At 37.8% G+C, this 23519-nt stretch overlaps 1 non-coding gene across 1 annotated transcript in view; it reads left to right on the forward strand.

The window, feature by feature from the left end:
- The window catches only part of LOC136862703 (uncharacterized), an 87326-nt gene extending 68830 nt beyond the window's left edge, over positions 1–18496 (forward strand). The window contains exon 3 of the transcript XR_011017809.1: positions 18474–18496. This is a non-coding gene — a transcript (uncharacterized protein). The remainder of the gene's footprint in view (positions 1–18473) is intronic.
- The last annotated feature ends 5023 nt before the right edge of the window (positions 18497–23519 follow it).

Below are 23519 nucleotides of genomic sequence, written 5' to 3' on the forward strand. Positions count from 1 at the left end.
TCTCCTGGGAAGACACGATTACCGTCAGTAATTTGACTGTGCTTACAGGCAATCTGTGGAAAGAGACAACGATCAAGTACGGAAAAGTCGTTATGTGCTGTGTAATGTTCTGTGGCGCGTTTGAGACGGCACTTCGCGGGCATGACGAAACAAGTGAATCATCGAATCCTGGCATATTTCGAGGCCTCGTTAATTTTAGTTCTGAAATTGACGTTGCATTAAGAGATCATCTGTCAAAGCTACTGTTTTCAAAGGCACCTTGAAAGACCTTCAGAATGATTTGCTTTCGTGCATGTATGAAATCTGTCGTGAGAAAAGAAAAAAATAAATCACCACAGCGCACTTAATTTCGATAATCGCAGATGAGACCACCGATATATCAACTACAGCTACAGCACAATTTGTTATCGTTCTTCCCAACGGTAGGCCAGTTGAAAGATTCTGGGGTTTCCTCTCACCCTCTAGTCCTGATGCTAAGACAATAGCAGAGTGTTTAAAATTTTCTTTGAGCGAATTTGTGGATAGTCCAGATAAGTTGATTTCACAAGGTTACGATGGGAGCAAGTGTAATTATAGTCACCATTCAGGGTGCAAGTTCTCATCAGGGAAGATTTTATGCATGCACATTATGTTCACCGTTATGCACATTCTTTGAACTTTTTCACGGCACCGGTGACAGGGGGGAGAGGAGATATTGAGGTAGGGGTGGGGGGGATTTTGCTTCTGTTGAACCCCCACGCGGTGTCGGTGCGACGTAAAGCCCCTAGCAAAAAAAATAAAAACCAAACAAGACTAGGCTATGTCTTCATCTTATGCATCTAACTTAAACAAACAAGATTTTACCTACCAAGAAGCTAAAGTGGACCTTTTAACGACAAGTGTTTTATTACAATACACCTAGATATTCATCAACTAAATTCAATACATCATAGAAACTCATCATTGCTTACAAACATAGTATCAACCGACGCAAGTCTACGGTTAACAGTATGACAACTACAAGAAGAAACACGCGCAAGATGTGTACAATTAAACTCGCCAAGTTTTAGACTTTATCATATCATATCATCATTCACAAACTCTAGTATCAACTGATATATTTCACAGTTACAAGACTTTACCAATAAAGAAGAAGATATATGCAAGACATAAACATTAATCAGTGCTTTACATATGTTTTAAATATATTTTAATATGTTTTATGTGTTTGTACAACCTGATTAGCTCTTAAGTTTAGGCAAGACCATCTACAATAATATCAGACCTTAATACAAAAGCAACATGGCCGACGCATCGGTTCCATGTAAACACGCCTGTGATACATAAACATACTCTCTTGATTATCGTATTGAATTGCTGAGCTGTCAATAATAACGAACAGAAACTTTACTTTGGGTAATAGACCAACACTATCTAGAAACAGCCTATGTTTAGATAAGCAATATGTGGATAATTCAAAATATACGGTACATATTTTCTATGAACTAGTATGGTAAAGGAAATAGGTAATATAGGATTGCATTCTTAAATAACAGTCCTGGGGGGAATATTTGATACGTTTCAATTCAGTCAATTAATAGCTCACCTATGATCTGAATTTAGGGCTGTCAACCAAGTGGCAGATTACGTATCAATTGTCTACTTAGTACTTAAGTGATTTCAAAGAATTTGGAAATTTATCGAATTGGTATAGGAAGCACCCTTGGTAAATTTTTCCAGACCGTAATTCTTCTTCCTATAAATCAATACTTGTTTTATAAATACATTTATTTGAATGACCTTTCTATTACCATATGTTTTAAGTAGGCCTATAATAGCCTACCTCGTTCAAGAAAAGTTTTAGAAACATAACCTTGTCGCGAATTTCATTCTCTCATAACAATGATTCTGATAGGGCCTAATGGTCCACCAAACTGCTACATCTGTTTCACTTCAGAGAATCTGTAGGAGAATGAACTTGAAATTCTCTGGTAGCATATTTATTTTCGTTTAAAGCACTTTAACACCCACATCGTTGGCAACGTAAATACGTACTGTAAGGGACAGTATATCAATTGATACATTGTCCTCTAATTTAACAAGGAGAATATAATCTTCATTCACAGATGAATAAATAGCTTTGTCACTTTTTATAACCTCACTCTTAAAATCCTCAAAAGGTATATTAATTGAGAAATGTACTAGGATTGGCACCAACACAGAGTTTTGGCCATATCCGGAAAAAGCAGCTCATCAATTACACGGAACACATCCTCTCTATTGACAAATTTATCCTCGAATGTTTTAATGCACCGTAATAAATTACTTGTAACTACGAAATGCATTGAGTACACTTGGTCTGAATGAGAGTGCATCTCCTGTAATATGAATTACATCCAGGCATACAATACGATCGACACGTCCTAATATATCAAAGTAGTTTTAAAACCATATTTAAAAAAATGACTACACTAACGTTTTCTAATCATTCCAAACCAACAGAAAGAACTAAAAAGATATTTCGCACATGCTCATGTTTACATTTGAACAAACCGATTGGGCCGCCATTTTAGCTAATATCGATAGCTGCATTAAGGTCTGATATATTGTAGTTGGTCTTGGTTTAGGTTAAGTTCTTTACAATCAGAATTCAAACCTCAAGGTCATTCATATTTTTGTACCGCAACACAGTCCGGCTCCATGGCTAAATATTTAGCGTGCTGGCCTTTGGTCACAGGGGTCCCGGGTTCGATTCCCAGCAGGGTCGGGAATTTTAACCATAATTGGTTAATTTCGCTGGCACGGGGGCTGGGTGTGTGTGTCGTCTTCATCATCATTTGATCCTCATCATGGCGCGCAGGTCGCCTACGGGTGTCAATTCAAAAGACCTGCACGTGGCAACCCGAACTTGTCCTCGGACACTCCCGGCGCTAAAAGCTATACGCCTTTTTATTTTCACCGCAACACAAACGATAAATCATAACTTATATGTCCCATTAGACATATCTGAATATGCCAATCGAAGATGTGAACCTCCTTCAGATATTGTAATGTAACTTATGCAAAACATCGACATTAGCCAACTGATGATGGCCAAATAGGCCGAAACCGGTGCTGTAGAACTACAGTACTAGTATAATAAATTGTATTGATCTGGTGGAATCCTTTCTTTTCCATATATTCTAACCTTAATCGAACTAGCTCACGCAATTAAGTTGCAATATTTCAATAAGACAAGCTGTCCCAATATAAATTATCACTTAATTCCTGCACTCACTTACTGTTGTTTATGGTCTCGCACAGTCTTGCCACCAAAACTTTATCAGACATGCACTATTTACTGGAACCTGTGGATACATTTATATATCATTCACCGGGCGAGTTGGCCATGCGGTTAGGGGTGCACAGCTGTGAGCTTGCATCCGGGAGATAGTGGGTTCGAACCCCATTGTTGGCAGCCCTGAAGATGGTTTTCCATGGTTTCCCATTTTCACACCAGGCAAATGCTGGGGCTGTACCTTAATTAAGGCTACGGCCGCTTCCTTCCCATTCCTAGGCCCTTCCTGTCCCATCATCACCATAAAACCTATCTGGGTCGGTGCAATGTAAAGCAAATAGCAAAAAAAAAAATTTTAAAAAATTATATATAATATATCATTCTCACTCTCAGTGCCGGTTCAGTTCATGTATCTTAGAGCTTGCATTCGGGAGATGGTGGGTTTGAATTCCACCCTGAATTCAAAGCCCTGAAGATGTTTTTGTGTGGTTTCCCATTTTTCACACCAGGCAAATGTTATACAACCTTTTTTCATTTATCCTAGAAAAATAGTCGTGTGTGCAAAATACGGTTCCCTCCCATCCCATTTTTCTTGGGACTCCTTAAAAAAAAAAAAAAAAAAAAAAAAAAAAAGATATGAATGTCATCCCAGTGTCCTGAAAAGAAAGTTCCAGGTCATAAAAATGTCCCATTTTTTGCCTATTGTGGTGTCATTTTGACTGATGATATACTCAGCCTGGCTTTGTCATTGAATACTGTATGTCATATAACAGTCTTTGTATAACCTTTGGTATGAAATGTCACTCCATTGTTACTCACAAAGAGAATTTCATTTTATATGTGCTCACAAAAATCGTTATTAGCAGTGTGTGTCGAGAATTTGTGATGTGGGTGCAGTGTTTTGTTGCTGTTAACAGAGTTAAATTTTTGTGTTAAAAATGTCAGACCAAAGGTGATAGTAATACAGCACTGTTTGTTTTACCCTCTTTAGACCAGGCTAAAAGCAGTAGTAATCTCCAAAATGCAGACTATAATATATATTAAAGAAAAAAGCAGCATTTGTTTGTTTTTACAATGACACCTATTTAAAATTTGGATTCATACAATGCCCTGACACTGAACAATTACCAAAAGCTGTGGTATGTAATTTGTGCAGCTGTTCTTGGTAATGAAGCCATGAAACCGTCACAACTAACCTGACACTTAACCACCAAATATTCCCAAATTTGTGAATAAGCCTACTGAGTTCTTTACATGTAACAGAGATGTTACTTCAGTGCTTTTCAGTCTGTTAAAAACAGTCATTATAACACACATAACATTATAACATACCTATATAAAAAAAGAATGCACTCTATTAAACAAAGAATAACGTATTTTCCTTCTACAAGAACATCCTCAGATTCTCTCAGATCTCTTTAAATCATGTGCACATATGTACAATATTGTTAACGTTTTGTATGAACTTCTCAGTAGGCCTACTTGAGAATTGGTGATGTTATGAAAAAGTGAGACCTTAGTATGGAATATACTTATTGGTAGATTTAAATTGGCTGAAGAGCTGGGGGAACATCCTTCATTATGGAACATTGCTTATGAAGTTGAAACAGTCATCTGCTATTGTTGTTGATCAGTTCGGCTTAAGCCACGAAGGAGAGCGGACGCATTGAGTGGAGGGGTCCGGGAGTGGGAGTAAGGAGTGAGTGCTGAGTGCAGGAAGGTTGTGAGGAGTTTGATGATAATGATTGGAGTGGATCAATACAGGGCAACTATAGGAGGATGGCAGAGGAGAATGAAGAAAGAAGAAGTAAAATCAGGCAGGTGTAAAGTGGATTTGGTGATTAAAGGAGAATTAGTGCTAACAGCTGCGGTAGTTATAATATTGCTATTGATTGGAGGGGTCGAGCTGAACCCAGGCCCGACAACTAGTGGAAATGAGGGAAGGGAAGACATGGAAGAATTCAAAAGACTGGTAAAAGAGGCGGTGGAAGAAGTGTGCCCCTTTGAGCAAATTAAGAATATGATCCAAGAACAAACCAGGGAGTTTGGTAAAATGAAGGTATGGTTACGAGAAAGGACGGACGATATAGCATTATAAGTGAGAAAGAACGACGAAGAAGTGGCAATATTAAGAGAAAGAATAGGATGAGTGGAAGAGGAGACATTGAAATTGAAAGCAGAAGTGAATGCCAATACGTTAAATCGCAGGAAGAAGTGCCTATTTATATATATGGGGTGCCTGAGGAGTTTAGAGAAGACAAAGTACTTACTACTTACAGAGTAGTGGACTTAATACAGGGGAAATTGAAACTTAATTTTAGCGAAGTGGACATAAACGATGTGTAGAGAGTGGGAAGAACTAGGGGCAACAGGCCTATCAAGTAGAACTGTTTTCTATGTTGATGGCTGATGCTGTGATACGCAATGTGAATAATGTGCAGAGAGAGAAATTATGGATCAGGAGAGGCGTGGGTCGGGAGGCGATTAGGAATGAGAAAATACTCAGAAAACACAAGATACGTGCGATAAATCGAGGGCTGAGAGCAACCATCAAAGGACAAGAACTAGTGGTATCAGGCAGAAATTGGAAGAGAAACTGGTCCGTGAATAGACTGATCGACTTAGAAATGAAGATTAAAAAAGACGAAGAAAAAGTGAGTAGTGCAACGAAAGGTGGGGAAGTGAGGCGAGATAACAGTAATAGTGTACTGTGTGAAGAGGGTCAGAGAGAGATGCCAAGTGAAAATGTGATCATAAGCAGTGAAGAAGTTCAGGAAGTGATGACAAGTGAAAAGGTGACCATAAGAATTGAAGAAGAAAGGCAGGGGAGTGAAAGCAGTGAAGTAAGGGCAGGGCAGGGTAAAAAGGTGATGTCAGAGGCAACCGGGGGGGGGGGTGTCTCAATCTGAGTTGGGAAAGAGGCAAGGGCAGAAAATTTACGGAGATGATGAGAGCTGAAGTTGGAGGCAAAGGTACACAACAGAGTGAAGATAGTGATGAATTGGCGGCTAAGAGAGGTGGTAGAGAAGCAGGAAGGTATAGAAATCTGACTGACTTGTGGGCTACAGGTAGAAATGAGAGGGGTGTGGTCACTAGAAGTAAAAAACAATAGTTTAGTGAGTAGTGAAGATAGAGATTGTTAGACGTAAGAATGTAGTGTTGAGTAGAGGTGTTAGTTGGTAAATATGTGGATGCAATAGTATTTGTGTGTTGTATGATATTGAGAGGTGGTATATGAAGCGATATGTTGGTATTGAATGGTAGTTGTAATAGCTTTTGTGTTTGGTATGATGTTTATTTAATGCTAAATAAGTGAGTGTTGAGAGGGAGCAGAGTTTTGGATGGTGGAGGTTGAAATAGGGTGTTGGTGAAAAGATGGTATAAGGTATTGGTTGAGAGATGATGGTAGAGGTAAAAAAATATGAAGTGTGTATGAGGTGGAGTTGGTGTTATATTGCTGAAATGTGGTGTTGGAAGTTATTGAGGGCTTGGTATTTATGATGAAGTGTTATGATTAAGTTAGGAGGTGTTATATTGTTGAAATGTGGTGTTGGAGAAGTGGTGATATAAGATGGTGGATTTCAGAAGGTGAGTGTTACTATCGAAGAAGTAGAGGTGGTATAAATGTGGTCTTGGAAAGGGCGGAGATGGATAAGTTATTGAGGGCTATTGCTGAAAGGTGGTATTGGAGAAGTGGTGGTATAAGATGGTTGAAATGTGGCGATGGAGAAGTGATATGTAGAGTTATTGAGGGCTTGGTATTTATGATTATGTGTTATGATTAAGTTATGATGTGTCATATTGCTGAAATGAGGTGTTGGAGAAGTGGTGGTATAAAATGGTTGAAGTTATTGAGGACTATTGTTGAAATGTGGTGAGAAGTGGTGTTATTTTGAAAATTTTAGAGTTTGTAAATTTTGATATGGTGGTGTATCTGAAATGGAAACTGTGTCGCGTACTTAGTTAAGTATGTGGAGTTGGGTAATGATTTGGGATTGCATGAAGGCAAGGTCTTTCTGTTTGTGTTAGAGTTGGTTGGAATGCAAGTGCTGAAATGCTGAGTGTGTGTTTGGAGTATTGATTAGGTGTCCTAGTGCTGAAATGCTGAGTGTTGTTGTTTCGAGTATTGATTGGGTGTAGGTTAGGAACAATAATGTGACGCAAGTGCAGTGCGCAATAAGGACACGTGATGAGTATGTTTGAACATTGAGTAAGTGACTGCTACAGCAAATATTCTGGGGTTTTAATTCAACGGAATGAGGGGCATGGCACGAGGTTCTGGGGATGACTGCTGTGGTGACTCTATTTTGGGGGTTGTACGTTTCCGGAGTATCCAACGAACCTCATGGCATGCCCAGGGGATACGGGGATTTGATTATTCTATTTATTGTTGTGAACGTGGTGGTTTACGATTAGGAGTGGAATGGTGAGAGGGAAAGCATTGTAATCTTGTTGGATCTTGGGGCCCTCAGGAGGTCTCCACGGGAAGGGCCGATCGAGTCATCATTGGTTTGGCGGCCTTCCTCTCACCAGGGGGATGACTCGGCCGGACGGTAGGTTTTTATGTGGTGTTTGTTCTGTTTGTGTTTGTTTATATGGTGGAGTGTGGTGGCTTAGGTTGGATTATTTTATTGTGAACATATATTTTGGGCTGAACGCCTGTTATGTTCATGAATAAACTACTACTACTACTATTGTTGTTGATGTAGAATTGGTGATAGTATGGCCTTCAAGTCAATGTGTATATTTTCAATTAATGCATTTGTTTTTAGTAGATTATAACAAGATCAACAAGTCTATTCTGTGTTCCACGAACACACAACAGTTTTTTTCAAACAGAACTAGAACTTTTTAAGTGCCAAGTAGTTTATGTCTTTGTGTGCATTTCATTTCAATGTGTATATATTTCATCTAATTTAATATGATTGAAACAAGACCTACAAGTCCAAGAACATTCTTAAAGCACTATGTGTTTCATATCATTATATGTGTATCATGTTGAGTGTATATTTTCATCCAGTGCATATGTTTTCAGTGTTCCATGTTCCAAGAACACACGACAGTTTAAACCAGAACTAAAAACTTCTAAAGTTCCAAGTATTGCTTATCATGTGTACATTACAATTCAAGGTGTATGTTTTGCAACACAGTGATGTGTTTTTAGGCAAATGCCATTATGTGTATAATTTTATTATAATGTTTTATGTGAACCAATCGAGATGAATGTAGGCTATCCTAATGATGATTGTTATCAGATTCCTCTTGATTTGATATTCAACAAGAACTGATGATGGCTCCAAGGGAGTCAACTGGTCTTCGTTTAATAAATTAAAATATTTTACAATGTGTTGAATGGTGGAACATCCCTCAAACTGGTACGATGACGAGATATTTCAGTCTTAAACATCCCACAATTTTTATTTTTGTGTTCTGCTTGTATATTGTGTTTTAAGTTTTATTTTCATGTTCTGGTTGTATAGTTATATTTTTAATCCCATATTCCACTTGTATATACAAAGGGCACTAGGAAAGCTTTGAAATACACAAAAACGGTTGGTTGGACACCTCTGTTATGGTGTTATGGTGTGGGATGGAAAGAGGGGTGAAAACTGGTCTAGAAGACAGCAAGGTGCGACCTTCACACCAGTTGTTACCAAGCAGTGGGATTGAAATCAAGTTAAGATGTCAGTGTGGTCTAAAGGTGAATATTGCACAATTATCTGCTACAATTTTGCTCGTGGATTAACTGTTGACCAGTGCCTGGAGGAAATGACTCCTGTGCTGGGGAAGACTGTCCACATCGGACAACAATTTTCCGCTGGTACAAAGAGTTCCAGAGGGGAAATTTTGGGGTTGAAGACGATCCTCGTTCTGGGTGACCGTCTGAATCAGTGACTGAGGAAAACATTGAAGCTGTGAGGAAAATGTTGCAGCAAGGGAGGCGGTTGACATATTGGCAGGTAGAAGAGACCCTCCATATCCCTGCACCAGCTATTCATTCAGTTCTACACGACCATCTCCATGTTAGAAAGGTTTGTCCCCTTTGGGTGCCCCATTCACTTTCAGAGGAACAAAGGGCACATCGAGTGAAATGGTGCCAAAAAATGCTAAAACAGTTTGAAAATGGGAATTCACATAACGTCAATAGCATCGTTACAGATGACGAAACTTGGCTTTATTATTACGATGTCCCAACAAAATCCCATAACAGGGTGTGGCTGTTTGAAGATGAGGGTACTCCTGTGACTGTACGAAAGTGAAGGTCAGTGAAGAAAAGGATGATTGCAGTATTCTTCACAAAACCGACTCAAGTTGTGCTAGAAACACAAAGGACAGTTACTGCGAAGTGGTACAGTGAGACTTGTCTGCCTCAGGTCATCCAGGCTCTCAAGCAGCTCCATCCAAGGTCACGGCTCAACACTTGGCTCTTGCATCACGACAATGCTCCAGCACGTCGTGCTAATGTAACAATAGATTTTCTTGCGAGATCAGGATTGACTGTGCTTGATCACCCTCCATACAGTCCTGATCTTGCCCATGCGACTTTGCACTCTTCCCAGAAGAGAAGATGAAGCTGAAAAGGCAGCTTTTTGCATCCAACCAGGAGCTTCTAGCAGCATGGGATCAAGAGTGTGAAAATGTAACCGAAGAAAAGTGGCAGAGTTGGTTCAGTGACTGGTTTTGATGTATGGAGAAGTGTATTGAGTGTGGTGGAAATTATTTTGAAAAAGTCTAAAGCGTTCACTCATATTGCAAAACTTTCCTAGTGCCCTTTGTAGTGTTTAATTTTTATCTTCGTGTTTAGCTTATATGGGTTGACTTTTATTTTCGTGTTCCGCTTGTATATTGTGTACGTAAATAGAGTACTGACAAATGTTTTTTCAACTGTGCGAGTATATTTTTAATTGGTGAAAATAACATTGTGATCTTTGTAAACACGTCTACTGCCAGTGTAATTGTGGCAGGTGTATTTCGGAATGAATTAAAACATTCTTATCCTAAAAACAACATTTAGACACCTGTATTGCCGTTGTAACTGTGTTATGTGTATTTCATACTGACTGAAAAAATCTTAACCTAAAAGCAGCCGTTAAACGTGATTATTGGGCACGAATTTTTCCGACTGTTCCTTCGTGTTCCGTGCAGCTTTATGCTGGCCATAACTACACACAGCATGTCCGGTACAGGCTCATTCCCGCTGCAGAGCATGTCATGTTGCCTCACGAAGTTCTCTCTACTGCGCGGTTACAGTCCCGTGTGCCATGTGCCGACACACGGTACTGAAACACTCCACCTCAAGCTCCTAATGTTTTGCAACAACTGACTGTTCCAGTTTGCCCAACCCTACTGTGAAATGGTATGAGTTGTCGTGTATGTGCTCTCCGAAGGCTGCTGCCAGTTGTACCTAATCGAATTTTTTATGTTCATTGTATTTGGTGTGGAAATCGTTTTGTTTGGCATTGCAGTTTGGTTCTTGACGTTTGGGTTCATAAACTCCTGATTTGTAGAAAAGGTCTTCTTTGTTTGTTACATTTGTTGATGTGGCTTTGCAGTATGTTGTTTGTTCTAAAGGCTACTTTTAGATCTTGTTTTCTTTGAAAATATTAGCTATTTTTTACCTGCTCTTGTTCACGTGGTCAAGGACAATGTATTTTTCTCTTTCATGTGTGGATTTTCTGGCGTTTTCCTTTTGTTAATTTAATAATTTATTTAGTGTGTCGGGAGAGTGGTTGTTTTCTTTCGTTGTTTGTTTTATATTTGTGTTTTATCATTGAAATCTGTTGTGCCCATTGGTATGGAAATTGCTCTGTGTATCATTGTATTCAGTCCTGCTTTTTTCTGTGTGTAGTTTTTTCATTGTCTATTGTGTGTGTGTGAAATCTGAATGGGTTTTCAGTATGTTTTGTATGACAAGTTATTGTTATTCTTATTGAATGTGATGTTTAAAAAGTTGATTTTCTTGTTAGTTTCTCATTCCTAATGCCCAAAATACATAATAAGATGACGAAGGAGCACTTCCCCTCCCCACTGAACAGATTTAATGCCTACAGCACTCCACTCCTCCTCCCACTTTCCCTAACAACTCCACTGAACAGAGTTATTGCCTACAGAATTCCCCTCACTCCTTTTCATAGCAGCAATGACTGGAGCAAGGGAATTATTATTATTATTATTATTATTATTATTATTATTATTATTATTATTATTATTATTATTATTATTATTATTATTATTATTATTATTATTATTATTATTATTATTATTATTATTATTATTATTATTATTATTATTATTATTATTATTATTATTATTATTATTATTATTATTATTATTATTATTATTATTATTATTATTATTATTATTATTATTATTATTATTATTATTATTATTATTATTATTATTATTATTATTATTATTATTATTATTATTATTATTATTATTATTATTATTATTATTATTATGGTTCATGTTTGTGGGTTACTGTAGTCACGTCCTAGTTCGTGAACCATGGGCAACGGCTGAGTTCCCTAGTAAGTGGTCCTGAGAGTCGGGATACCAGTTGCTATGGAATGGGAGTGGGCATCTCGGACATATTCTGAGTCGTGGCCCTCCTTGTGCTCAGGCGGCTAGGACTATACAATTCACCGGTGGTCCATAACCCGTTAGAGGAGAGATCCTCACTTGGACTATGTGCAAGTAGGGCAGCATCCTGCTTCATGAATTTACCGAGCTCAGAACACTTTAAGCAAGCCTCGGACCTATGGGAGTAATGGCTCAGAGGCTTGCAGACTGAACGCTGAAAGGCATAACAGTCTATAATGATTATGTATGTATGTTATTGTTATTATTATTATTATTATTATTATTATTATTATTATTATTATTATTATTATTATTATTATTATTATTATTATTATTATTATTATTGCGTTCCGGCCTTCTAAGGACCACGTTACAATTTCGATTGTTCCTCCTTAGTTGTTCTTTCCTTATCTTCCAGTATTCTTTCATTGTTTCTTTTTCCTGTCTTCAGTCCACTTTGTGCCTGTTTTCTTTTCCTTCCTCCCTTGGAATCCTTCCATTTGTAAGACTTTCTTCCTAAAAATCTTTCTTTCGCATAATTCTTCTTCTCGTATGTTGTTCCTTTCCAGGTCTTTCTTGACTTCTTGAATCCAGGTGGTAGTTGATTTCTTTTCCTAAAGGTACTTGAAGATTCGTTTAGTTAGTCTGTTGTCATCCATTCTGTAAATGTGTCCAAGAAATAGCAATCTCCTTTTTCTTATTGTTTCTGATATGTTTTCTACGTTCTGGTAAATTTCATTGTTACTTCTTAATTTCCAAAACTCTGCAATTCTTAGAGGACCTAATATTTTCCTTATAATTCTTCTTTCTAATATTTCTAATTTATCAAGCTTGTAGTTCAGTGCTAGATATTCGCTGGCATAAAGGCATTCTGGTTTCACTACTGTGTTGTAGTGCTTTATTTTAAGTTTTCTTCTTATTATTATTATTATTAACAAAAACATTGCAAATGGGAAATATCCCGGTGGCAATGGTCAAAGTAATGTAATAATAAAGTAAAGTTAACAAAATTATCCATCAGCAACAAACAAACAAACAAACAAACAAACAAACAAACAAGCAAGCAAGCAAGCAAGCAAGCAAGCAAGCAAGCTAGCAAGCAAGCAAGCAAACAACAAGCAAATCCATGGAAAGAAAATATTACAAGAATTATTACTAGTTTAACATTCTAAATCCAGCATCATCTATATATTATATAAAATAAGAATTTTGTCTGTACATTGCTCAGAATTTGAAAATAATGGTATTTCTGTATCGGTCATATCCACAGTAACAAGGAAATGCACTTTTTTCTTTTCCGTAATTTCTGTCTGTCTGTCTGTCTGTCTGTCTGTCTGTCTGTCTGTCTGTCTGTCTGTCTGTCTGTCTGTCTGTCTGTCTGTCTGTCTGTCTGTCTGTCTGTCTGTATGTATGTATGTATGTATGTACACGCATCAATAGAAAATGGCTAAAGAGAATTTAATGAAAATCGGTATACAAAGTCGGGGAATAAGTCGCTACAATCTAAGCCATAAATAATTTTGTTCACGCTGATAGAAATGGTAGTTTAGGGGAAGGCCTAAAATTTAATTTTCAAATATTTATGTTATTAGTGGTCCTATTTTAATAAAAATTGGTATGCGAAGTCGGGGAATAAGTTGCTTAAATCTAGGCTATAAATAATTTTATTCACACTGAGTGAAATGGTAGTTTAAGGGAAGGCCTAAAATTTAATTCTTAAATATTCATGTTATTAGTGGTCCTATCTCATTGAAAACTGGTATACGAAGTCAGAGAAAAAGTCGCTACAATCTAGGCTACAAATTATTTTATTCACGCTGAATAAAATGGTCGTGTAGGGGAAGGCCTAAAATTTTAATTCTCAAATATTTATATTATTAGTGGTCGTATCGATAAATACTACATAACCAAAGATATATAGAATTAAATTTCCGACCATTTATGTCTTATTACATTTTTACCGTACCGGCTATGATAACACAGATATTCATGAATTTTTATTTTGGTTGCCGAGTCCATATCGATGCAGAACCATGAGAAAATGGGTTAACAGGTTTTAGTGAAAATCGGTATATAGAGTCTGGGAATAAGAAACTACAGTCTAAGATATAAACAATTTTATTCACCCTGGAAAATTTTAGTTTAGGGGAGGCGCCTAAAATTTAATTTTTAAATAGGCTACCTATGTATTTGGTCCTATCGAAGAGTACTACATAACAAAAATTGCAGAGAATACAATTTCCGATCTTTTGTGTCTTATTCAGTTTTACTGTACTGTGAATAAAAAATATATGAATTTAGTAATCTCATACTATGTTTTCCATTAAATAATTACTGTATACTGCAAGACAGAGGCTAAATATGTGAACAGAAATGCCATAATACCTAAGAGTCAGAAGAAAACTTACTGTGAAAGCCTACAATATTGAAAGCGCATAACATTGATAAATATTAACATTACATTGACCATTGTTTGTTGTGATGTTATTTGTCTCTTATGCTGCCTCTCAACTCTGATAGATGGGATTACTGCTGTGTGCCGAGAATAATAGCCTGACTCAATATTGGTGGGAAATAGCCGGGGAGTTAGAAAAACTTTCTTCTTTAGCATGCCATTCCTCTGGTTCATACATTTTCTGATACCGTACTGCTGGTACCTACCAAACTACTTCATCATAGTATTCCAGTTATTCAATCCCTATTCTGACGCGCTGTTTTGCATGAGCAGTGTAGATACTTAAGGCAGAGGCCGACTTAGTAGTCATAGTGGTAGTATGGCCTGGTCTACAATAACAAATTAGACTTATTTCAAATTATAGCACCACAATTCACTAAATAACTGAAAGTTCAACCGTGAACTTAAGAAAAGCTTCTTCCTCTTCACTTTTATTAAATTCTACATTTATTTTATTCCAGATTATCAGTGAAGAGGGGGTTTCTCCTCTGGCTTGGAGGGAAAATTTGTCTCCAAGCCAGATAGAGTTTTCCGCCACCAGTGTAATGAATTGATATTTTCCGACTCATCGGGTACTCCTAGGAAACAGATTAGTAAAAGGGCATAGTTTTTGCCCTGGGAGTCTCCACTATTCGACCCTCTCCCCGCCGAAAAAAGACGAAGAGTGTTCACAAATCACGGCTGTCTGCGACTTGGTCATTCAGGCTCTGGAACTTTGGACTGTTAGATTGGCAGTGTATTTCTGTTCATTAAAAGTGAGAAACTATGTAATGTTTCATTTGATCGAGTATTTCATATGAAAGCATTGCTTTTTATCGGGCCATTCCTACTGACGTCATTATAATGTATATTCATTTCAGTTCGGAAAACCACTAAGACATTCTTTCTGAGGATGTAAAAAGGCAAGTGGAGAGTTAGTGTCCTGATTGTGACTGATGGTATACAAGCGAGTCTACCATTACAGTGAAAATTCCCTAACTCAGTCTTCATATGAGAAAAGATGTTTGGTGACTTCCCGATTGCGTTTTTAGGATAATGTTAAGAGCTATGCAATTTAATACAATCTTGCTCACAACGTGTACACTAGAATTCTGTATGCAATGCAGAATTCCGTAGCGAAGCAAGGGTACATAAGCTAGTCATATATAAATTCACACACAACTTAAGTATTTCCAGTGCTTAACACAAACGTCTCACAATACTATAGGTTGACCTTACTGCTAGCTTAACATTATAAGTGACAATAAAGAGAAGTTAAACAGTAATTACCCTACAACAACAACAACAACAACAACGACGACGACGACGACGACAACAACAACAACAACAACAGGCTTCAATCTAAGTACAAAAAACTTTCACAAAGTTACTAAAGTGACATTGGAGGATTACTACAATCATATTTCATGTCACTTTCTCAAAACATCACCAATTCTCAATCTGACAAGTTTATGCAAAACATAAATGACGGTGTACATATATGCACATGATTTAAAGAGATCTGATAGAACCTGAGGATGTTCTTGTAGAAAAAATGTTGAATTAAAATAAGTTGATGGGAAAGAGGGCATTAAATTAAAAAAATTTAAAGTGAGGGACTCACCTTGATGGGTCTGTTTGTACGGAGAATGGAGAGAAACTGAAGGCTGGAGCTTACTGGGAGCATAGCACAGTGTTAAGGGAGGGAGAGGGATGGATCATGAGGGAGGCGAAGAGGGGCGATGGAAGGGGTGGAGTCAGGCGGATGTGGTAGGGAAGGATAGCGCGATAATTTGTTACGTAAAATCTGAAAGAACAAACTGTTTTGGGGAAGTTTAACACTATTACGGATTGAAATGAGGACATCAAATAAGATTCTGGGCTTTTTGGAAATGTCATTCAAGTTCAGATTTGGGTTGAAAAGTCCAGAATCTTATTTGATGTCCTCATTTCAGTCTTTAATAGTGTCAAACTTCCAAAAAACAATTTGTTCTTTCAGATTTTACATAACAAATTATCCTGCTATCCTTTCCCTACCACATCCACCTGACTCTGCCCCTTCTGTCGCCCCTCTTCCCCTCCCTCCTGATCCATCCCTCACCCTCCCTTAACACTGTGCTATGCTCCCAGTAAGCTCCAGCCTTCAGTTCCTCTCCATTCTCCGTACAAACAGGCCCCATCAAGGTGAGTCCCTTACTTTAAATTTTTTTAATTTAATGCCCTCTTTCCCATCAACTTATTTTAATTCAACATTTTTTCTTTCTCACACTTCAGTTTCCGCATTGGATCAAGAACTTTCTGGTTTCACAACAATACTTCTGTCAATGCCGTTAACACGATCCACTTGCTTAATTACTTTACAAATTATTGTTTACCTTATGAAAACTGATGATACAGGCCACTACCAAGTTACATATTATCAGCAGAGTAACAATGATTTACGTCAGCTTTTAGATGTCAACATCCATCCTGTGTTTATTCATGCCATGCTCAAGACTTTAAGGCATTACACAGTGACAAAGACTTTTTAAACCATTTGTTAATTTTTTCACTTCTATTTTATTATTCGACCATCAGGTCCCTAACTTGTAAATTTTGTAAGAATGACTTTTAAGCACCATCACATTGTATATTTCATCCATTTAATGGCATTTTAATACTAATGGTCTATATTTTGTATTATAAGATATATATATATTATTGATTTAAGCCCACTAAGGAGCGCTGATGACTAGTTCTTCCTCGATGCTCTTCTTCGTTCCCAATATCTCTTAAGCCCTGCTGATAATTTCTCCTTTTCTCTCCTGTGAAAGGGGCTTCCGACTTCTAGGGACTCTAGGTGGTGGGGTCCAAGACTGTACCATAGCACAAAATTTGGAACGATCTTCTCTATCACTGTCTGAAATCCCAGCCGAATCCAAGTCCTTCTGCACTTTGTTCATTTGACCTATTGTGGCAACATATTTTGTATTGATATAAGGTGGATAATTTGTACTCTCCTTTATTGTATGTTAGTCTCCTTTCAATATGGACTAAATATGAAGTTTTTAATATTAAATGAAAGAGAAGTGCAGAAGAGATTGCTGCTTGGGAGACTGATTACCTCAGATCGAGATGGGGTATTTCAGTCGCCTTGACAAAGAATACTGCAATGTATTCGAAACGCCAGCAAACTGTACAGAATGTACAGATAACAACAACATGGTTCAACCCAAAAGAAGAACTAAATAAGTGCAAGGATGTTGAAGGTTGTATGGTTTTAGGAAAGGTAGATGCTGCATACTGTAAAATCAAGGAAACCTTTGGAGAAAGGAAAACTAAGTGTATAAATATTAAGAACTCAGATGGAAGACCACTTCTAAGGAAAGAAGTCAAGGCAGAAAGATGGCTTGAACATATTATACAATTGTACCAAGGGAAATAAATAAATGATAAGGTTCTGGAACAAGGAGAGGCTGCTGATGCTGATCTTTATTCATGTCAGAAGTATCAACTTTACTTACAGATGCTGATGAAATGTGAGACGCAATTTTGAAGTCAGAATTCGACAAAACAAGGCCCCTAGAATTCATGACATACCCTCAGAATTACTGACTGCCTTACTAGAAACCAGCATGGCAAGGTTATTCCATTTAGTGCACAAGATGTATGATACAGGAAGTGCCTTCTGATTCTAGACGTAGTGTTGTCATACCTGTTCCCAAGAAAGCAGATGCTGACCAAGTATGAAAAATACTGCACCATTAGTTTAGTATTTCATGCTTGCAAAATGTTAACTCATATTATTTAAAAAAAGAATGGAAACATAAGTTGAAGCTGGGATGAAAGAAGATCAGTTCAGCTTGAGAAGAAAGGTAGAAACACATGAAGCAATCCTGACTTTATGCCTGATCTTGGAGGATCAAATGAAGAAAAACAAGCCCACATACATGGCATTCGTAGATCTAGAAAAGGCATTCATTAATGCTGATTGAACCAAACTATTTGAGATTCTGAAGGTGATCCGGGATCAGATACCGAGAACAAAGAATACACATGCAAATATTATTTTACACATTAGTCTTTGTCAGGGGTAATGGATTAAATATGAGTATCTCCTCATGTGAATAGTGCAAGCAAAACATGTCTGTCTGCTTTCCATATTTACTATTTTTGGTATTATGATGTTCTTAAATCTCTTTTATTTGTTTGTTTACTTAGGGTGGGTGTTGTTCCAGTTAAGGAAGCGAGTATAGTAATTGCCATCTCATCTCCTCATCGTTTGGAGTCATTACAGGCTGTGCATTATGTGATAGATACTGTAAAATCCAAAGTACCTATCTGGAAGAAAGAAGTATATGATGCAAATGATTCTACATGGAAAGAAAATAAAGAATGTGCATGGAAAAAGGAGTAGTATAAAGTATTGAATTACAGCAGGAAATCTAATTAATAACATTTTAAAAATGGACATAATTATTTTTTTATGGCAGCTGGTTGATGGCATAACTTTGATTTTATTTTGTAGTTGAAATTCTTGGTAAGGGTATGCTCTTCACAGCTTAGTTCAGTTGTGACTGTATTACCTCATGGCTCATCATCATCATCATCATCATCATCATCATCATCATCATCATCATCATCATCATCATCATCATCATCATCATTTCCCCTTATCCACCTCCTTCCAGGTCATGGTATTTATGGCGCTACTCCATCTTCCTCTTTCCTTCCACTATACCTTTTCCACGATCTTGTCCCAGTCTAAAGTTCGTCTTCTGATGCCGCTCTTCACTGATTCAATCCACCTTGTTCTAGGTCTTCCTCTTGCTCTCTTGCCCTCGCACTTTGCCTCCAGCATCTGTCTTGGAATTCTATTCTCCTCCATTCTCTTTACATATCTAAATCACCTTAGTTTATTCTTTTGAATTCTCTCATTTAGCTTTCCTATCCCAACTTCCTTCCTAACATCTTCATTTCTCACTCTGTCTTTTCTTGTCTTTCCTATCATACTTCTTAGGAATTTCAACTCACTGGCTTGAATTCTACTCTCTTGCCTTCTAGTCAAAGTCCAAGTCTCAGCTGCATAAGTCAGTATGGGTACATAGTACATCTTTTTACATTATCTCTTTACTTTTCTTTGGTATTTCTTTGCTCCAAACAAGTTTCCTTACACTTTGATAGAATGCATTGCCCTGCTGTACCCTCCTGGTAATCTCCATGTCCACCCTAGCATTTTGAATTAATTCACTTCCTAGGTATTTAAAGCTGTCCACAATTTCCAGACTCTGACTTGCAATTTTCACAGTGCCCTTTCCTTGTGTTTCCCCTCTCAACATGACCATAGTCTTCCTTTTCTCTTTACTGATTTTCATGCCATACTTCTCAATTTTTTCATTCAGTACATCTAGTTTTGTTGCACTACTTTGCTGTTCTTTCTGCAGATCACAACATCATCTGCAAATAGCAGTATCTTCCTTTAAAATTTCATCCATGACCATAATGAGCAAAAGAGGTGACAGCACACTCCCCTGTCTTAGTCCAGTCTTATTCCTAAACCATTCTGTCTTTCCAACTGGGGACAGTACCCTGCTAACTCAGTTATTGTACATTGCTTAAACCATTTCTAATATTTCTCTTTCAAGTCTCTTCCTCATGGCTATGAGATTATATTTGAGTTGGTGATGGATATATTTGTGTTACATTAATTAAAGAATTTATTGTGTACAATGATATGGTGTTGTTAATTCACTTACCTGTCATACCTTCTTTTGCTCTACCCAGCTGGTCTCCTTTGAAAATTTGTTATTGCCTAGCAAGACCAATTCATTGAATTTTAGTGAACTGGTTATGCCATATAATGTGTACCATCAGCTGGCTAAATTATTTGCATTTCTATTTTTAATATTTGAATGAAACCATTCTAAAAATTTCAAATTCAGTTTTGTAGTTAATAGTTATTTATTTGATATAGATGTTGATTCCCATAGGGAACATGAAATATTTGTCCTGAATGGGTAAATTTATAATACCAATATAATGGTCCGTTATTGGACATTATAAATTTTCCAGCTAACTCATTCTTGGTTGCCTGCGTTTCGCCCCCGTGTGCTAAGTTGGGCTCATCAGTTGGTACTTAGCACACCCACCAAGACGCATGGCTAGTGCATACCGTGGAGGCCACAGCATAGACTACATGAAGCCACCTGCAGTGCCAGTGCACTGTGATTATAAATTTACTCATTCAGGACAAATATTTCATGTTCCCTATTGGAATCAACATCTATATCATCTGATGGCTAGGCAGGCATCAATTTTTGGAAATGGAACAAAGTCTCTCATTGTGCATTGGCACTGCTGGTGGCTTCAAGTAGCCTATGCAGTGGCCTCCACGGTATTCACTAGCCATGCATCTGGGTGCGTGTGCTAAGTACCAACTGATGAGCCCAACTTAGCACACGGGGGCGAAACGCAGGCAACCAAGAAGGAGTTAGCTGGAAAATTTATAATGTCCAATAACGGACCATTATATTGGTATTACGTATTTACTTTGCGCTTACAGTCTTTTATGGGTGATATATTCTTATTCTGCCTCATGTGTATAATTTCCCTGATACCACTTCATCAGGTGTTATTGTTGCCATGAAACGTGTTTATGTGCCAGTCGGTTGTGTTAAGTTTTGGAAAACCTTATAAAAGGTGAAAGTACATGTTCATTTTCTTCAATTTATTAAACTTAATAGGAAAGCAACCCAATGGAAAAATTACTTTGTCTGGAACATGTAAGCATTGCCCTGGAATAGAGTAACGCTCAACAGGAATGGAAGCATTGGTACTGCATGTTCAGGAAGTTTTTTGGCATGTCAAGTAAGTGACGCTGACAAATTACGCTTATTGATAAACCATGTTTCTCCTACCGTTTATGAATATAGTAATGAAGCCAAAACTTACGACGACGTCATTAGTGACTTGTTTAGTGTTTTCACCAAGCCCATCAATGAGATATTCGCCTGACACAAATTGGCAACTAGGAAGTAGCTACCTGGCAAAACTGTATCAAGATATATAGAATCCCTAAAGCTTCTGAGCAAGGATAGTAATTTTGAAGCTGTAATGGTAAAAGTAAACAGAGACGATTGTATTCGTGATGCATTTATTGCTGGGCTTCTCGACTCGGACATTCATCAGAGGTTTTTTGAGAATCCTCACCTCACTCTCGAGGAGGCTTTGATTAAAGCAATGACTTTAGTGTCAGCACTGGAACAATCTATTCAATACCAGTGTTCTACTTTAGTCAATGCTGTCCAGGAGCATCATTCCTCCAGTTCATCTCACCCAAACTGTGATAGTCGTGAATGTCGTACTACAGGTAGTGAAGTACCAGGTGACGTCGCTGCAACAAGAAAGAACTACTACTTCTGTGGACTTCATTACCACAACAGGAACTCTTGCTCAACAAGGGAGCCGGGCTGAGTGGACCAGACGGTTGAGGCGCTGGCCTTCTGACCCCAACTTGGTAGGTTCGATCCTGGCTCAGTCTGGTGGTATTTGAAGGTGCTCAAATACGTCAGTCTCATGTCCGTAGGTTTACTAGCGCATAAAAGAACTCCTGTGGGACAAATCTCCGGCACCTCGGTGTCTCCAAAACTCATCAAAAGTAGTTCGTGAGACGTAAAACCGTGTTGTTGTTGTTGTTGTTGTTATTATTATTATTATTATTATTATTATTATTATTATTATTATTATTATTATTCAGCTCAAAAATCGGTCATTACACAATGGTGTGTAAGAGCTCAAAATTTTCCAGCTCCACCTAATCTTGCCATTATCATACTATATTTTTGGCTTCTTTTTCTCCACTGGGTTGTAATACCCATCCGTTTGAATGGAATGAGGACCAATGCTCTTGTTGATACTAGCAGTTCAACAAGTTTTATTTTTGAAAAGCTGGTCCAGAAGCTGAAATGACCTATTTCTGCCAGTGGTCTTAGTGTCACCATGGCTTCAACATCACTTGGTGCTTGCTCTTTAGTAATAAAAATTGAAGATCGTATTTACAAAGATCTTTGACAGATCTTTGCTCTGATGTCATTCTAAGACATGATATCCTTGGCCACCATTCATCTGTAGTTTGGGGGGTCCCAGCGAACCTCTGAGTATCTGCGGATTTACCGTTCTGAGTGGGAGCATTTGAAACTCCAGCCTTCACTGGATACAGGAGGAGCTTTCACTGGGCATTTAAAGGCTAGCATACCCGTGCAGCAAACTGCTTTTTGATACCATATCTCTGTTAATTTCCAACCATTTTTTATTATATTGGAAATAGCTTTTGGTCCATCGAATATAGTGTATTCAGTCTCGTTGTCATTGAAGTGAGGTAATTTTCATATGGATTCAAGTTTGTCTAAAGATGTGAATCAAATAGGGGCATGACAATGGTACCATTTTTTGAGAAATAAGATATAAACTTTAGTTTCTGTACTATTCCCATCGACATGAGAGGGCTAACATAATATACTTCTTATTTTCATTGACTGGAATCAACTCCCTTACCCCAGATCGAAATGGAAATAACATTCGTCGGGACTTCGCGTACTGCCAAGCGTAGTGTTTTTTTCCGTTACATTCAGCTGAATGAGTTCTAGAGAAAAAGAAACACTGGAAGACTTTACTGGTTGCACGACAATTAAAGCTAAACCTTGGGGTGAAAAAAAAAAAAAAACGTACAAAATGTTTATTTCTTACGTAATTATCCATGTCATCCCAGTAAAAGTTACACACAGCACTACCACATCTAGCACAAATAATATTGGAAACAACAGTCTCAACACGTCAATGCTAATAGACACAAGAAGTATTCTGCTATGCCGTGCGCGTAGAGGCGCGCGGCTGTGAGCTTGCATCCGGGAGATAGTAGGTTCGAATCCCACTATCGGCAGCCCTGAAAATGGTTTTCTGTGGTTACCCATTTTCACACCAGGCAAATGCTGGGGCTGTACCTTAATTAAGGCCACGGCCGCTTCCTTCCAACTCCTAGGCCTTTCCTATCCCATCGTCGCCATAAGACCTATCTGTGTCGGCGCGACGTAAAGCCCCTAGCAAAAAAAAAAAAAAAAAAAAATTTCTGCTATGAGTGTCCATATGGGAGATACTGGTCACCAATATACTGACATAAATACAGACTTGACCGTTTAACCGTTTAAAAAAAGTGAGCAAAGGGAACCTGATGAGCAATTACAAAAATATTTATATAAGTTTGGACCAGAG

Source organism: Anabrus simplex, chromosome 2 (genome assembly GCF_040414725.1).
Source record: "Anabrus simplex isolate iqAnaSimp1 chromosome 2, ASM4041472v1, whole genome shotgun sequence".
In the NCBI taxonomy this organism is placed as follows: domain Eukaryota; kingdom Metazoa; phylum Arthropoda; class Insecta; order Orthoptera; family Tettigoniidae; genus Anabrus; species Anabrus simplex.